Below are 18,910 nucleotides of genomic sequence, written 5' to 3' on the forward strand. Positions count from 1 at the left end.
CACAATGATCCATCGGAATGAATGCGGGTCCTAACACCAGTATGCCAATGAGTCCTAGCTCAGGGTCACCTAAGTACCCACAGGGAAAGAAGGAGAGGGGAGGCTGAGGCTTTGCTGTTGTTATGCAACCATCGTGTGTAACTATATTAGTATCCAGCTCTCATTTCTCCATGTTGTCCGAGAACTAATGATTTTTTTGAAATCTTGCTGAAACCTATATATGCTATATCCAATGCATCATTACTGCTTGCCAGATAAAAAAGAACTTTAGTTAGTTGTTTAAAAAAATCCCTTGGCACCGGCGCAGTGGCTCATGCCTGTAATCCCAGCACTTTGGGAGGCCGAGGCGGGTGGATCATGAGGTCAAGAGATCAAGACCATCCTGGCTAATACAGCGAAATTCCATCTGAACTAAAAATACAAAAAATTATCCAGGTATGGTGGCACGCACTTGTAGTCCCATCTACTCAGGAAGCTGAGGCAGGAGAATTGCTTGAACCCGGGAGGCGGAGATTGCAGTGAGCCAAGATTGCACCACTGCACTCCAGCATGGGGGACAGAGCAAGACTCCATCTCAAAATAAATAAATAAATAAATAAATAAATAAATAAATAAATAAATAAATAAATAAATAAATAAAAATCTTGGCTGGGTGCAGTGGCTCACGCCTGTAATCTCAGTACTTTGGGAGGCCAAGGTGGGTGGATCATGAGGTCAGGAATTCAAGACCGGTGTAGCCAAGGTGGTGAAACCTCATCTCTACTAAAAATACAAAAATTAGCCAGGCGTGCTGGTGCATGCCTGTAATCCCGGCTACTTGGGAAGCTGAGGCGGAGAATTGCTTGAACCCGGGAGGTGGAGGTTGCAGTGAGCTTAGATCATACCACTCCACTCCAGCCTGGGTGACAGAGCAAGACTCTTTCAAAATAAAAAAAGAAAAAAAGAAAGAAAGAAAAAATCTCTTAACTGCACAAAGTAATCTTGTTGCTCTGTTTCCATCTTCCTGATTATTCTAATATTTCTTCTCCCTAGAAGCAATGCAGCGCTCAAGAGAAGGCATAATCATACTGTAGCAGGTTACATTTCCCTTGCTAAACACTTGGTAACTGAAAAAAGAAAAAGAAAATATTTCTGTTTTTATAATCTAGTAAACAAATATTAAATGATTCCTAACCAAAAACCTGATTCTGGCAACATGACTCCTGCGCAGTAAACAAGCTAGGGAATAATAGCTGGTCATCACTCACCTATGCAGGTCTTAGCAGAATTTGGGCCCCTCCCATAGTTAGCCTTGTCTATGCCCAGGAATAGCAAGGGCAGTTAATTCGTGAGGTTCGAAGCGAGATGGAGTCAGGTATGATTCGAGCCCCGGTCCCGGACCCTATAGCCACCAAGATGTTGATGCCTAAGAAGAACCAGATTGCCATTTATGAACTCCTTTTTAAGGAGGGAGTCATGGTGGCCAAGAAGGATGTCCACATGCGTAAGCACTGGGAGCTGGCAGACAAGAATGTGCCCAACCTCCAGGTCATGAAGGCCGTGCAGTCTCTCAAGTCCCGAGGCTGCATGAAGGAACAGCTTGCCTGGAGACATTTCTACTGGTACCTTACCAATGAGGGTATCCAGTATCTCCGTGATTACCTTCATCTGCCCCTGGAGACTGGGCCTGCCACTCTATGCCGCAGCTGTCCAGAGACTGGCAGGCCTCGGCCTAAAGGTCTGGAGACTGAGCAACCTGCAAGACTCACAAGAGGGGAAGCCAACAGAGTTACCTGCAGACATAGTGCTGTGCCTCCTGGTGTCAACAAGAAAGCAGAGGCTGGGGCTGGATCAGCAACTGAATTCCAGTTTAGAGGAGGATTTGGTTGTGAACATGGTCAGCCACCTCAGTAAAACTGGAGAGGGTTATTTTGCATTGAATAAACTTACAGCCAAAAAAAACTTTAAAGAAATGAACAAACAAACAAACAAAAAAAAACACTGATTCTTACAGCCCTTGAAGGAAGCGATGAACCAATTCAGTTAGCGAGGTTTAGAATTATACCTTTGATCACAGACCTGACCTAGTGCCCACTGTTTTTAAACATTTTTCTAAACCACCTTTGCAAAAACCTATGACAGTGAAAGAAATCTGACATACCTGAGTCCAACTTGCTTCAAACAGCCCTTCCTCATTCCTAGGCATAAACAAGGCTAACTATGGGAGGGGCCTGAATTCTGCTAAGACCTGCATAGGTAAGTGATAACCAGTTATTGTTCCCTAGCTTGCTTACTGCTCAGGAGTCATGTTGCCAGAAGTTAAAAGATTTGTAACTTCTCTAATTGTTTTCATAGACAACATCATGATTGTAAAACCTAAGATTGGTCTTTGACATATGTTTCAGATTTGTTGCATTCTGGTGAACTGACTGCCACCTCAGGGACCTGACTCATCTCAAGGAGCTGATTCAATTAGTACCGTAACCCCCACCCAGAACCTGACTCAGCGCATGAAGACAGTTTTCCACACTCCTATGAGTTCATCTACAACCAATCAGCAGCACTCATTCCCTAGCTTCTTGACCACCGAATTGTCCTTTAAAAACGCTCGCCTCCAAGCTCTCAGAGAGGCAGATTTGAGAAATGTCTCGCGTCCTTCTGCTCAGCTGCCTTGTGGTAACTAAACTCATTCTCTATGTCAACACTGCCATCTCAGTGTATTGGCTTTATCTGTGTAGCAGGCAAGAAAAACCCACTGGGGTGTAACATTTTCATTTATCAGAGATTAAAAAATTGCAAGAAATCTGTGAACTGGTAACTCACATCATCCCTTAATTATCCATTACCAATGCTCCTTGACTTTCAATGGAGTTATATCCTGTGAAGTTGAAAAGATCGTAAGTGAAAAATGCATTTAATATACCTAACCTCCAGGACATTCATTATAGCTTAGCCTAGTCTACTTTAAAGGAGCTCAGAACACTTACATTAGCCTACAGTTGGGCAAAATTGTGTGATCTCATGGCTGACTGCAAGTTTTGGAGAGTATTATACCTCATATTGCTAGCTCAGAAAAATATCAAAATTCAAAATTGAAGTACGGTTTCTACTGAATGCTTGTTGTTTTTGCACCACTGAACCCCCAAAAATCTTAAGTTGAAGTCAGGGACCATCTGTAGTTAAAAATCTCTATATCCATAGGATGTGGCATATCTTACCTGGTTTCAGGAAAGTGAAGCTGCCAGGCCATGTGTCTCGGGGGAGCCAAAGTGAAAAGTCACTTGAGGCAGATCTTCTGGGTTCAGGGATGAGTCAACACAGTGGCCTCACACAGTTATATAAATGGAATGTGCCAGTACCACCAACGATGGTAGAATGGGGAATACCACCTTTTTGTGACCAGAGGAGGGTTACCCCTCTCAATGCTCTTTGGTAGACAGAGCACGTCACCTGGGAGAAGGTAGATATACTTGCGTGCGGATGGGAGACACTTCCAGGAGCCCTTTTCTCCTGGCATTCAATTTAGACTCTCTGATGGGCCAGGATTCTTCTGAGAGGAAAGGAAATTTAGGGTCTGAAGGGATGAACAGTCCACCAAAGAAGTATTCTGAATTTAAGCAGAACCTCCGGGAAATCCAGCCACCATTGAAACCCCTCAAAGGGTGTTTGCTATGTGGGAGAAGCCTGCCCCTTGGCACCAGGAAGTACAAAATCAGTTGCCATAAGCATCAAAAAGCACAACAGGGCCTGCTATACTTCCCCAGTGAAGCTCTGCACTACTCTTATTTGTTAAATTGGTATATAAATTTACCTGTCTGTGCAGCACTCATCAAAGAGTACTTCAGTATATGGAAATCAACCTTGTCTTTTCTCCTTTTAGTCTGTCTATTGACAGTTAATGCACAGCCCCCATCCCTCAGACCATGCAACCCTAAGAGGAAAAGTTTTCTTCCCAAGACAATTCCCAAAGATGGGAGGAGGAGTCAGAAGTCCAACCCAAGTTCAGAAACAAAATCCGGAAGTCCCTATGGATAGGTTGGTCCAGCTGATGGCATGGCTGCCACTGAAGTTTCTACAGTCCCAGCATGCTGGGATGGAGACTCTGCCCTGGGACAGCAGCTGAGCTTGGGAGTGAACTGAAAAGCTATAGCCTCAGAAGGTCAATGCTGGGGCACTGTCTGGCCTGTACACGAATTTAGAGCAGATAACGCTCCCCGTTCTCTCTCTTCCTGGCATCCTGAAGCAGATCTGAAACCTGCACCAGGGAAACCACAGAAGTTTGTGGAGAGAGGCAGAACTGAGGAGATGAGTATTAACCGACTTTCCACCTAATACATGCAAAAGAATGTCCAGAAAACTGATACGAAAATAGAAAGAGGGGTTACCAAATTTGGACTCTGAAAAACACAAATCTACAAATCTCCCTCCAGAAAAAGAGGGAGATGAAAGGAACAAATGTCTTTTTAAAAATTCCTACTGCCAGGGTATAAATGAAAAAAAAAAAAAAACTAATATTTACAGATGGTCTTCTATGTAAATGCACTTTAATTTGCTATATTCTTGACTCCGTGCCCCATGATCTACTTCTCCTTCAACATTTCCCCTTTCAGAAAATGGTACCTCTGTTCAAACAACCTGAAAATCATTCCTGATTTTTTTTTTTAATCTTAAACATTCATATTCAAAACCAACAGATCTGACCTTGTGAGTATCTCTTCCAAACCTATCTTCTCCTTTCACCTCTACTGCCACCATCACTTTTGCTTGGACCCCTACAGTAGCCTCCTAACTGGTCCTTTGCATTCACTTGCTCTTCCTTCCACTTCCAATTCCATACACTCCAGAGAACTATAAAATATCTTATTACTTCCCTGCTCAGAATCCTTCAGTGGATCCCCATTGCTCCTAGAATTCTTAACAGGACTTTATCTTGCATCACATTCTTCTTGTTCATTAGTTTTCAGCCACTAAGGTCTTCCTTGAAGGGGTTGGGCTCTAGACTGCCTCATTCTCCACCTGGAAAGCTCTTCTGCTGGTAGAATGAAGCTCATCTACCCATCTTGCTTTAAATTTCATCTTTTCAAAGAGGCCTTCCATGCCTCACCGTTCCAACTTCCCAGTTCGATACTTATTCTTGTCAAAAACAGCTTATTGTTATCCTTCATAGAACTGGTCATAATCTATAACTTGTGATCTGAGACATCAAAATAGATACCCCTTTATCAACTAAGATGGACTCTAAGGTTAAGAAAAGAAAGTTTTTTATGTGTTGAGGTGTCAGGACCCAGCTGGCATAGCAAATTTCCAAATTCCTATGGCTCTAAACTTCATAACAATAGGAGATACCAGACTCCTTCTAAATCTGATTTACAACCCAGGCCACTGCAACTCTGATTGGACAGAGGATGGGCCTCACAAACATTCTTTTTGGATAAGGTACTGCAGACCTTAGGCCAGTTTCAGCAGCTTATAGAGGATGCATACAAACTGTCTTTGTGTCCTATAGTTCACCTTTGGATGTAAAGAGCCTTTTCCAACTCATTTTAATTTTAAAACTGTGCCCCCAAAGTGAACGTGGGATGTATGTTGCATATACGTTTACCCATTGTGCATGCACTTGGATCCTCTCATAAATATGTACAGCTTTTCCCCCAAACCTGTTGAATATGCATGACTCTTGTGTAATATGAATCCTGTAAGGCATAAAATCCAAGTGGTCCTTCCCCTCTTCCAAGACAGAGCATCTTCAGTCTATGTACAGACTTCCTCTTCCTGGCTTGCAAACCCATATTACTAATAAAGCTCTCCTTTCTACTATTTAGCTATCCTGGTGACTTTCTGAATGACAGACAATATGATTATTTGTATGCTTATTCATTTTGTGTCTTCCTGTTCCAATGCACTATAAACACCATGCAGAAAGAGGACATGTTGGTTTTGTTTATCACTGATACCCATTTCCCAATATAGTATCTGGCTCCATAGGGGATGGACAATTATTTGCTGAATGCTACTGAAAGGAGGTATTTTAATACCCATTTTACCCAGGATAGGATGACCGCCGTATGACCCAGTTTGCTTGACATAGCCCTTGTTTAAATGTGTTGCCCTGGCATAATGACTGATAATGTCTCAATGTTACTTTTCGAAGCTGAGAGTCAGAAAGCTTCGAAATGGATTGAATACAATCCATTCTCACTATTAGAAGTAGTTGTGTTCTATAAAGTCACCACAAACACTGAATTTGCCAACATTAAATGATTGCTCCTGAAGGAAAATACGGAGTTAGGTCCCTCTGAGAGTAATGTCACAACATCATTGTCAACAAATCAATGTGCAACTTTATTTTATGTGTGTTTCTATTTAAAGATACTTTCTTTGATACATATTATTGATTTATTAACCTCGAACCCATGGACAACAGCACGGCGACTCATGCCTCAACGAAGCTCATCTAACACTCGTATTTCCTCCATAAGGCACATACAGCCTTCTTGTGCTTAGGAACGTTAGACAGCACACCAGTACCACCCCTAGGGCCATGTTAAACAGCTAAATCACCAACAGAAAGCACAAAAATGTGAAAAACGTGGCATTAAATAGACCACAAAAAGAGTACTTGTTTACAGCATGAGAAATGAAACAAGAAGATAGGCCTAGAAACATGCCCATCAGGCGGCTCAAAGTTTTCATTGCTCTGCTCATCCACAAATGACCACAAAAGTGCCATAAGCACTGATTTGGGGGTTACAAATAGATACTAGCAAGTAACTAGATTCTCAAATACAGAATCCGCCCATAGCACAGATAGCTTGTCTAAGATTACCCAGCTGCTGTAGAGTGAGAACAGATCCCAGATAATGTCCAACTTCACGGTCCATGTCATTCATAAGACAGCTATTACTAAGAAAAGAACCAACCTTTCTCAGAGTACCGTTTCTCTAATCTGGGTGACCATAATTATTTAAACCCCCTAGATTACTGGTTTACCAAAGTTCCAGTACCAAAGGCAGAGTTTGAGAAGCAGAACTTCATGAAGTGAACTTAATTCTGTACCAAAGTAGTCAGTAATCTACAACCCTGCACTAATGAAGAGTAAAACCACTGGGAACTGGCTACTACCTCTGAAGTGATAATTCACAAGGCAATCCCAGAGTACTTACAATAACAATGGGTGGTTTCATGACGGAATGTAGACCATAAGATTAACATAAATGTAAACTTATGGAAAAATAAAATTTTTCAGAGTTAAAGCTTGGACCATCCACAAACCAATGTTGAGGGAAATTTATCTGTAGAACATGAGAAATCCAGTGTCCACACCTCTTCCCAGTCCATAGGGATGGAGGGAGTCTTCAACAGGGTTCCAGGATTGATCACTTGCATCATTCCAAAAATCCCTTCTAGGGTGAATTTCTCATTTCTTAGTAAAAGTTCATTTCCTCTTCTAAAACACATTCAATAAGGTTGGGATCCTTCTGCAAGTTTATGAACAGTGGGAATAAAATATTTTAAATTATATATTTTCAAGTTGACTCTTAAGGAGCCAAAAAGAAAAAGAAAAAGTATATATTAGCTTTCTTTAAGAATTCAGCAATCTATACATTAGAAAAATACTTCCTATTGGTCCATTTCATTCTAACTGGCTCTTCTGGTATGTCAAGACTCTCTGGATAAAAGATAATTTTGAAATATTTTAGCTATTTTATATACATTTAAGGCAACCTCAGAAATACTTGCCTTACCTTTATAAAAGAAAAGTTTCCTTCCTACTACTTGGAAACCACTAGGATAAAGGGTGTTCTGCAATTTTGGAGAAAACAAAATGTTCTCTCCTAAGCCCAGTTTAGAGTTGATCATTCAAAATAATTTCAGACATATATAAAAGTTCCAAGATGAATGTAAAGTATACCCTTCACCCATATTTCCCAAATAATAACATTTTATCACAGTAACTTTATGTCACTTTTTCTTGTATTATTATTTTTTTCTGAACCGTGAAGGGGTTCAGAGTGTGCCGTTCAAAAATACACCACTTTGGCATAAGAATTATTTTGAACTGAAAGTAATTTTTTTAAAAGCAGAAACAGGACATGCTCTTGGCCCTCTCACTATCTGCCTGAAAGCAGAAGATAAATTCTTGTAAAGGTGTCCCCACCATCCCATACCAGGAAGGGGATAACAACCTTATCACCTGAGATGAGATTGCATCAGGATGGACCTGCAGAAACAAACCTTACTAAATTAACCCTTATCTGCCATTAGTATTCCCCATGTATTTACCTTCCCATAGTCTGCCACCCTGGGAAGCCTAAAACCCTTTTCCTTTGTCTTATCACTTCCCTGCAAATTTATTGTTATTTGTTAAGATACTAGATAAGCCCAAGTTCTAACCACCCTGTAGAGATACTCATCACTGAGTTTCTCCCAGGTGTATGCATGCTGCATGTACTAATAAACTTCTGTTTGCTATCTCTTGTTAATCTGTCTTTTGTCAGTCTAATTTGCAGGGCCCCAGACCCAGAATCTAGGAGGGTAAAGACAATAGAATAGTTCTCCTTCCCCTTCAATTGTATTATGAGTAAGTTGCAGATGTGATACCACTTTTCCCCTCCATACTTCAATGTATATTTCTAAAGAACAAGAACATCCTTTTAGATAATCACAGCACAATTATCAAAATCGGGAAATTAACATTGATACACACTATCATGCACATCCCTGTGAAGAGACCACCAAACAGGCTTTGTATGAGCAATAAAGCTTTTTAATCACCTGGGTGCAGGTGGGCTGAGTCCGAAAAGAGAGTCAGCGAGGGAGATAGGGGTGGGGCCATTTTATAGGATTGGGAAGTTAAAGGAAAATTACAGTCAAAAGGGGTTGTTCTCTGGCGGGCAGGGGTGGGGGGGTCACAAGGTGCTCAACTGGGGAGCTTTTGAGCCAGGATGAGCCAGGAAAAGGAATTTCACAAGGTAATGTCATCAGTTAAGGCAGGAACTGGCCATCTGGATGTGTACATGCAGGTCACAGGGGATACTGTGGCTTAGCTTTGGCTTAGAGGCCTGACACACACTATTATATAATCTACAAGCCCTCTTTAAATTTCACTAATTATCCCAGTAACATTCTTTATTATAAAAGAAAAATGAATTTGCTTCCCTGGTCTAAAAGCCAATCCAAGATTGCTTAGGGCATTGAGTTTTTCTGTCTTTAATCTCCTTTAGTCTGGGATAGTTCTTCACTCTTTGCCTTTCATGACCCAGACATTTTTTAAGAGTACAGACAAAATCTACAAAAGTTTATGTAACATCTCTCCTCACAATGAGAGTCAGGTTATGCATTTTTGGCAGACCTATCACAGGAGTGATGTTTTATCAGAGGGCATATGTAGTTGGTTTGTCCCATTAATAGAGATGGTAACTTTGACCACTTGGTTAAAATTGTTATCTTCCTGGTGAGGTAATGAAATTTTACTTGTCATTTATGTTACATGGCATTTGAGACAAAAAAATCTCAAAACATTCCACAAATGAGCACACTTATATAAGTATCTACTGCTTACATATTTTGTTACATTTTTGGAAATTTTATTTGGGGATTCATCTTTAATTTCTGGCCATTTAATTATTCCTTTTATTATTGGGTATAATATTTCTAACACATTTCCTTTTAATGTTGTCACTGTGTTATGGGAAAAGAGTCTAATCACAGATTATTTTAGGCAACATTTAAAAGGATACATGTTTTAGGTAAATTTCGAAACATACAGGTTTTTTGTTGTTATTGATGTTTTTTGAGACGGAGTCTCGCTCTGTCGCCCAGGCTGGAGTGCAGTGGCGAGATCTCGGCTCACTGCAAGCTCCGCCTCCTGGGTTCACGCCATTCTCCTGCCTCAGCCTCCCAAGTAACTGGGACTACAGGGATCCACCACCACGCCTGGCTAATTTTTTGTATTTTTAGTAGAGATGGGGTTTCACCGTGTTAGCCAGGATGGTCTTGATCTCCTGACCTCGTGATCCGGCCACCTCAGCCTCCCAGAGTGCTGGGATTGCAGGCGTGAGCCACTGTGCCCAGCCGAAATATATAGGTTTTGATGGCTTCTATATTTTACTTATGGTATAAAATATGTTGCTTAGACAGTCTATTGAATTCTATTTTAGTCATATCTACACTGATAATACAGATTATTACCTCTTTTAGTAACACAGACTGAAAACAAACGACAAAATTAAGATGATAATATGCACATGTAATTACCTGGACTCAAACAAGATTAATGAGGTGTTATAGATACCAATAAAAAGTGCAAGCCATTAGAAAAGGCACAACATTTATAAACAAGAGTGAGCAAAATAATTAGATTGAAGAAAAATTAGAAGTTTCCAGTTTGTTTATTTGTCAAGAAAACAGTAAGTTCTAGATCTATTTGAGAGGCTGCCTCAGAAATCTGACCTCAAAAAATTACTTCTTTCACTCTAATCTGTAATAAAACTAGCAATGGTTGCACACACAAAAGACATGAATAAAAATGCACACGAATTCGTTTGAGCCTGTGACCATGTTCAGATAACACTGTAAGTATCACATTTGAAAATATGCAGAATTATCTGACAATATGCAAAAAGTATATGTTCCATACTTTGCTCTGAAGTTCTAAGAATAGTAAACACTGTCTAGCAATTACTTTGAAGCCTTGCTGTAATATTCTACCTGCCGCATATGCATAAACCTCTCCTAGCTGCTCCCTGGACAGTGCTAAAAAGTCCACCTCTAGCTGATCTCTCTGACTCTACTCTTGCCCACAGTAGTTGATGTTCTAGAATGATCCATCTGAGACCTAAGTCAGGTCATGCGGCAGCCCTACTCAAAACCTTCAGAGGCACCCTATCACATTTAGAAAAACATTCGAAGCCCTAGCTATGGCCCATCTGCCTCTATGGTCTGGCCTCTGGCCCCTTTTCTGTTCCTCATTCCATCTTCCCCTCCCCTCCAGCCACATTGGCCCTGCTGTTCACCAGCAGGCCAAGCACAGGGCTATTCAGCTGCCCACAACATTTCCCAAACTGCCCTGTGGCTCACTCCCTTTCTTCACTCCGGTTTCCATTCAAGTGTCCTTAGAGAAGCGTGACTTGGCTACTAACTAAAATGGTGCTCCCTCTCCTTCCCACTCCACTCCCTCGTTTTATTTTCTTGACGGCACTTCTCAGGGTCTGAAATCATCTCAGACATTTGTTTACTTATTTATTTTGTGGATCCCTGAATAGAAAAGAAGCTTCATGCAAGCACGAGTGTATGGTTTCTCACTGTATCCCTTGTCTAGAAGAGGGTCTGGTAGGTATTGCCACCTAATAAGCATTTGTTGAGTGAACAGCTGAGCGAGCGCCTAGCTTCCCACATGGCAAAATGCATGCAGACTCACAAAATACGAAGGGGTGGCCAATCTGCCTTCACAGAGGCAGAACCGCCCCTAGAGTTTTTGAGGAACCGCCTGAAGAACTTTGGAAACTACCAGTGCCAGACCCAGCTTCCGGAGATGCCGATTCCCCAGGAAGTCCCTAGTGTTATGTGCTCCACAGCTGACTGTAATCCAGGCAGGAGCCAGAAACTTCACCAAGATCTAGGCCCTTCCTCAACTGGAGAGCTCCAGGGCAGTCTTTCAGATGCTGTGTGTTAGTTGCCTGCTTTTTACCCAGAATGACTTCACCTTTAAGGAAGTGCCTGCAACCCACAGTGGTGCAAGCCACAGTGATTTCATGCCTGGCCCTGGAGCTGGTTCCTTGAGGAATCAGCATACTTCCTCAACAAATGTGTTTTCTTTGTGAAGAAACGTGTGCAGACAGAAAGTCGCCTTGGATTTGGAAACCTATCGGATGTTGCAATTGTTTTAAGCAGGTAGCTGGGGAGGGAGGGCTGGAGGCAGGAATCAAGGACTAGGTTTGGAAAATGGGCAGAAGGTGATGGAAGTAGATGGTTCCTACCTAGGGAAACCACTGAGAAAAGGGGGTGGGGGCTGGAGAGGGGTAGTCCAGTTTGTCTCCCCATAGTACTTACAGCCCTGGACTCACTGCCCTTATACACAGCCTCCCACAGACCCTCACGACAGCCTTCCTAGGAAGTCATTATTATCCCTAAGTGTTAAATCAGGACACCACAGGAGAGAGCAGCTAAACTACCTGCACCTGGTCCCAGCACGTAAGTAGAGATGCAGGGTCCACACTCAGGTCAGGTTAGTCGAGATGCAGGGTCCACACTCAGTTCGGGTTAGTAGAGATGCACAGCCCACAGTCAGGTCAGGTAAGTAGAGATCCAGGGTCCACACTCAGGTCAGTCAGGCATGCAGCCCAAGTGTTCTTGGTTTCAACAAAGAGCCTCCCATTCCCTGCCAAATTTTGGTTGGAGCCTCCTCCCCCAGCCCATCCCTGCACACAGCCTAGTGTCTGCTTCCTTCAGTGGTTATTAGTCTCGCATGCACATTGTAATTGACTGAGAGTTTTTAATAAAATACTTGATCTTCACTCCCAGAGAGTCTCAATTAATTGCCCTGGGGTGAGGCCCAGACAGTTTTGTTTTGTTTTGTTTTGTTTTGTTCCTGTTCCCCAAATGACTTTAATATATAGCAAGAGTAAAAAACCTCTGTTCCAGGCCGGGCGCGGTGGCTCAAGCCTGTAATCCCAGCACTTTGGGAGGCCGAGACGGGCGGATCACGAGGTCAGGAGAGCAAGACCATCCTGGCTAACATGGTGAAACCCCGTCTCTACTAAAAATACAAAAAACTAGCCGGGCGACCTGGCGGGCGCCTGTAGTCCCAGCTACTAGGGAGGCTGAGGCAGGAGAATGGCGTGAACCCGGGAGGCGGAGCTTGCAGTGAGCTGAGATCCGGCCACTGCACTCCACCCTGGGCCACACAGCGAGACTCCGTCTCAAAAAAAAAAAAAAAAAAACCTCTGTTCCAGATCAATGGGAAGTAAGGGTGGGCCCCAGTGAAAACATCACAAATAGCATAAAGAATAAATCCATAGAAAAGAAAGAACCAGAGAGGCACTTGAGTATGCAGCTTCTAGCACAAGGGATATGGCTCTGGCCCCTCTTGAAAAGAAGTCTGAGGTACTAAACTCGACCCAAGAGTGCCAGTGGATTCGTTCCGAGTGCTGCCTTGACAAAGCATCACAAAGTGTCTCACAGTCGTGGAGGCCAGAAGTTACAAGGCCAAGATGTCAACAGGGCCCTGCTCCCTCTGAAAGCACTAGGGAAGCATCTGTTCCAGGTCTCCCTCCTAGCTCCTGGTAGTTCCTTGGCTTATGGCAGCAACACTCCAATCTTCACGCCGTGTTCTTCCTTTTTTTTTTTTTTTTTTTTTTTGAGATGGAGTCTCGCTCTGTCACCCAGGCTGGAGTGCAGTGGCCGGATCTCAGCTCACTGCAAGCTCCGCCTCCCGGGTTCACGCCATTCTCCTGCCTCAGCCTCCTGAGTAGCTGGGACTACAGGCGCCCGCCACCTCGCCCGGCTAGTTTTTTGTGTTTTTTAGTAGAGACGGGATTTCACTGTGTTAGCCAGGATGGTCTCGATCTCCTGACCTTGTGATCCGCCCGCCTCGGCCTCCCAAAGTGCTGGGATTACAGGCTTGAGCCACCGCGCCCGGCCCGTGTTCTTCTTGTATGTGCTTCTATCTCTAAATGTCCCCTTTTTACAAGGACCAGTCATATTGGATTAGGGGCCTACCCTACTCCAGTATGATCTCATCTTAGCTAATTGCATCTAAAACCACCCTATTTCCAAACAAGGAAACATTCTAAGGGCCTGGGGGGTTAGGACTCGAATATACCGTCTTTCTAGGGGACACGATTCACACCAGACAGGCATACAGAGCCAAACTTTGAGGCAGTGTTTTCCAAGCAGGCGCTTAGACATGTGGGAAACCAGATGTCTATTCCATTCGCTGTCCTGAAAAGTCATGGTGTACTTTTGTATAGAAAAGGCTCAGAAAACTCCTTCAGGAAATCAATCTGTTTGGTTTGATTTATCCTAGTGTCTCTAAAATTTATTCAACCATGGGACCCTTTATTTTATCTTGAGACAGGCCCTTACTCTGTCACCCAGGCTGAAGTGCAGTGGTACAATCACAGCTCACTGCAGCCTTGACCTCCTGGGCTCAAGAGTTCCTCCCGCCTCAGCCTCCCGAGTAGCTGGGACTACAGGTACATGGCCACCACGCCTGGCTAATTTTTTACATTTTGTTGTAGAGATGGGATCTCTCTATGTTGCCCAAACTGGTCTCCCCAAGCAATCCTCCAGCCTTGGCCTTCCAAAGTGCAAGGAACCCTTTAAACATCACCATCTAGTAACAATCTGTGGAACACACTTTGAGAAACACTGCCTTAAAAGTCAGAGTGTGAAATGAGCCATTATTATCCAGACAGATGAATGAAAGCCTCCTATGAGTGTGAAAGTGCTCACCACCAGAGGAGCAGACAACTCGATACAGAGACAACAGGTCTCCCCTTAACATACACAGATACTAAGAACAAAACAAGACTTACCAGGACTGAAATACTGCATTTTTTTGGTACGGTGTTGTAATAAGTAATCCTGACTTTTATTACACAACGTATGTATCTGATTTTTTTTTTTTTTGGTAATATTATAATCATGTGCCACCACATTTCAAAGAATGACATTTCAGCTTTCTGAGAAGTTGTAATCAGGGAGGAGGAGTATTATAATTTGGAGCAGGGCACACTGACTGGGAAAACCACATGTCCTCCTGGATCCCAATAACATCATGGAGAAAGATGCTGCACTCACTCCGTGATGCCAAGGCACATCACGTGCAAAAAAAAACCACATAAAAGACTGCCACCAGCTGGGCATGGCTCATGCCTATAGTCCCAGTGCTTTGGGAGGCTGAGCAGGAGGATCTCTTGAACCCAGGAGATAGAGGTTACAGTGAGCTATGATTGTGCCATTTCCCTCCAGCCTGGGCAATAGAGAGAGACCATGTCTTTAAAAAAGTTTTTAAAATAAAAATACCACCATCACCTGACCCACACAAAAGACGTTCTGCATGTCAACAAGAGCTTTGGAAGGGTTACCTTTAAGCAGCACACAAAATAATCCAATACACATTTTAGAAGTGCGGCTTCTAAAAATAAAACCACGTAATTTACATGTTTTTGAAGCAGAACTTCCTCCAACAATTCCCTGAACACAGGAAACCATGGGCTGTTTCAATATTGATGGGCTTACATTTTTCCAGTTTTCTCTTTTGAGCAAACTAGGCTTTCTTTTCTAAACTTTAATTCAAGGAAAGAAATAGCAATGTAACACCAAAGCACTACTTTCCACAGCAGCAAATTAGAGAGGACTAATTTGTGGGCATGGCTGTGCCCTGTTATCTGTCCCTTGTCACTTTAATTTGGCACAACCCAAACCAGGCAGTTCCTTTCATTTTTACTTTTCCACAGAGCAGAATTTTAGCCTTCACGCTGGGTTTCAAAGAGTCCAAAATAAAACCAGCCCACATTAAGCAAAACAGCCACATAAAACCTTTCCTTTATATATGGAGGAAAGGACTGTCAACGTTCAAAAGGATTTTTTTTTAAGGCACTAAACAGTCTCGGTAATGTTTTTAAAAGTCTATTTTAAAACGTTGAGCATTTTTTCCTCCATCGTGTTGATGCGCATGTAGACCAACATGTCTATTTCCTCTAGCGGAAGCAATGAAGTTGTCACCTGAAATCTGCACACTTCAGTCCACTGCTAAAGCATCTCAGGCATGCAAGAGTCTCCAAGAGTCAGGAACTGTCCAGGTGGAAGACAAACCTTCCATCCTGCCACCTTGTGGAGCATGAAGAGGCAGGACTAATAGCCTGGGCACAGGTAGTAGGGAGACATAGGAGTCTCCAGACTCTGATATCCAGCTTTTGCTGGGAAATTCAGTTCTCCTTTAACCATAGGGAAGAGTCTGTCAAGAGTGTAGGGGAACCAAATACTTCCACCTCCACCTAGGGGTATGCATAAAGAATGAAGCGCAGGCATCCCCCAAGATTCTTACTAATTCTCCAGCATGTGCAACCCTCATTACGGAGAGCTGCTCTTTGAAACAAAAATTAATCACCGTAAGCAGAAAGGCATGCTTCCCACAGTCTCTCTCATGTTGCCCAACTTCCAAAATCTCATAGCCTTCCCTATCCTACCTCTTGAAATTCAGATTCCCTAGTGCTTTCATCCCCCAAGAAGTCACCCATGCTCTGGTTCCAGAAATCACTTGGTTAAAAAATCAAAAGAACAAGAAATGGCTGTGTATAGGCTATCACAGCAGCAAGTTGTAAAGCTGCACCATAGACATAAAAATGCAGACTTTTTAAAAACACAAATGGTAACAGGAATTTAGAGCTAGTGCCCCCACCCTAAATCTGTATTTTGCAGCTGTCACTATGAACATAAAGTCAGCCCCTTAACTGAGCAGGAACCCAAGAAGCATTCCTTCACAGCTGTCAGGCTTGCGCCACTTGCATGGAGTATGAATGGTTTCACATGAAGCCCGCACTCACTGTGCAAGGGAAGGTCTCACAGAGTGCAGGGTGGCAGAACTCCCCCCATCAAACAGGGAATCTGACTGACAAAGACACAGGTCAGTAGGGTGCCCCAAGGAGCAAATTTCTTATTACACTCTGCCTTTTTTTTTTTTTTTTTTTTTTTTTTCTGATTCCCAGAACACAGTGGCCCAGGGACAGATAAAAAGCAAAACCTACAGGTTCCTAAGCAGACCTCAGGCCCCACCTGTTCTGAATAGCATGTGTTTCCAGTGATTCTATTCCTAATCCTTTTCATGGTCCCCATAGTTTAGGACTCATCACCATCCCTGACCCAGTAAAAAAATCAAACAGATGTCAAAGACTAATGGCAGAGTTCATATGGGGCTTATGGGTTTGTTTTGGTTTGTTTGAAAATGGAAACCAAGTCTCTGCTCTTTGAGACTTATAGGTGCTTAGGACCCACTACCACCGCCACACCCCGGCCCTCATGCTATTGCTTCTATCTACCAGGTGTTGAGGGCCATGAGCTTATCAGGAGTTTGCACTTTTAGATGAGAGGACAATCTGGTTATAGACAACTGCCAGGGCACACAGGTGGCCAGGGCAGGACACCAAATTGACCTGGTGACCCTGTAGACACTGTTTCCCATCCCCAACTGAATATGTGATAGAGGGAAGTGGTTCAATGTTCAAATCAAGCCCAAATCAGGCATATTCTGAGAAAGTAGTCCCTCCCTCCCTCCCTCCCTCCCTCTCTTCCTTCCTTCCTTCCTTCCTTCCTTCCTTCCTTCCTTCCTTCCTTCCTTCCTTCCTCACTCCCTCCCTTCCTCCCCCACAGCTCTTTCTTCTTTCTTTCTTTTTTATTTTTGAGATGGAGTCTTGCTCTATCGTCCAGGCTGGAGCATAGTGGCTTGATCTCAGCTCACTGCAACCTCCACCTCCTGGATTTAAGTGGTTCTCCTGACTCAGTCTCCTGAGTAGCTGGAATTACAGGTGCCTGCCAACATGCCTGGCTAATTTTTGTATTTTTAGTAGAGACGGGGTTTCACCATGTTGCCCAGGCCGGTCTTGAACTCCTGACCTCAAGTGATCTGCCAGCCCAGCACTCCAAAGTGCTGGGATTACAGGCACGAGCCACCACACCCAGCCCAGAAGTAGTTATTTATAAAGGCATTTGTGTGCAAAGCCTTATAATATTATGACAAAAGATAAAACAAAATATAAAATTACAGTAAGTTGAGGACTTTTAGGTTGGACCAGTGTGAGCCAATCTGTATATGTACTTCTTCTCTAAAAATTCTTTGAAGAAAACAGCGTTTATTCCAGGAGGTGCACAGGGCCTTCGTTACTCATAGAAGGACCCACACCTTCATGGTGGGTCTCTAACCACCGAGCTGTCCAGAACCCCCAGCTGGGGGCCGACTTGCATGCCACGTTCCTGATTTCAGGAACCTCTTCAGAAACAGCCTCTGCTACTCAAGAGCATCAAGATTTGGGCAAGTCCCCATGTAACGCTCACCAGGGAAGAGATGGCTTTTATACAAGGAACCATTTGGGACCACAGGTTCCAGGGCTAAGTATCCAGAAGGCCTGCAGGAGGAGAAGTGGCCACCTGTGCAAGAAAGAGCAGCAAAGCCTGTGGGGGAAGTGTGTGTTCCACCCTAAGACAGCATTCAGTTGTAGAAAGAGAACTGTAATCTCCACACACATGCGATGGCCCTGCATGGACTTCGCACCCAGAAATTGAAGAACTTGAGTTTCCAGAAGGGGAGACACACTGTTCTCAAATGAGAAATATAGATATTCTGGCTAAATTTCGAAAGGAAGTCTGCAACCCAGGGAAGTTAAAGAATTCTAGAGATAATAAAATATTCCAGGATGGTAAACATTTTTTTTTTTTAAATAATCTTTCTTTCCTCTGATGTGGCTCCAGACTTCAAAACTAAGCAAAACAAAACAGAAAGAGGGAAGTTGCTACTCTAGAGGTCAGCATCTCTCTAACTCAAATTCCCACATGGCCAGTGGTCTCTGAGGAAGTACAGGGTGGCAAGGAGAAGCTCTAAGGAACCTGAATAAAGTGGCATATGCCTCTGACAGTTAACGTATAAAACCAATCCAGAAAGAATTAACACAAGACCTCAGATGTGCAAAGCCATTCAACAGTCCATGGGGCTTTGCAGTTGGCAGAACTTGGTAACAACCTAGCTGAGGCCATTCGCATATCTAAAGCAAGAGCACATCAGTCAGAAGCAGAGGTGGCCAACCATGAAATCTGAGCAAATTGGCACTACCAGGCTACCCCAGCTCTATACAAGGGAGGGTGGGCCCACTCTAGTCTCTCTGTTCCATGTCTGCTGCCAGGTGTGAGGCCTCCCTACAGAATGGGGGGATGGAGC

The 18,910-nt window shown here is 43.3% G+C and overlaps 1 protein-coding gene and 1 pseudogene across 2 annotated transcripts in view; one reads left to right on the forward strand and one right to left on the reverse strand.

The window, feature by feature from the left end:
• ELMO1 (engulfment and cell motility 1) overlaps positions 1-18,910 on the reverse strand; it is a 578,893-nt gene that overhangs the window by 501,678 nt on the left and 58,305 nt on the right. The gene's annotated exons all lie outside the window — the stretch shown is intronic.
• On the forward strand, positions 1,396-1,893 carry LOC104656968 (annotated as a pseudogene).

The sequence above is a fragment of the Rhinopithecus roxellana genome, chromosome 6, assembly GCF_007565055.1.
Source record: "Rhinopithecus roxellana isolate Shanxi Qingling chromosome 6, ASM756505v1, whole genome shotgun sequence".
Lineage (NCBI taxonomy): Eukaryota > Metazoa > Chordata > Mammalia > Primates > Cercopithecidae > Rhinopithecus > Rhinopithecus roxellana.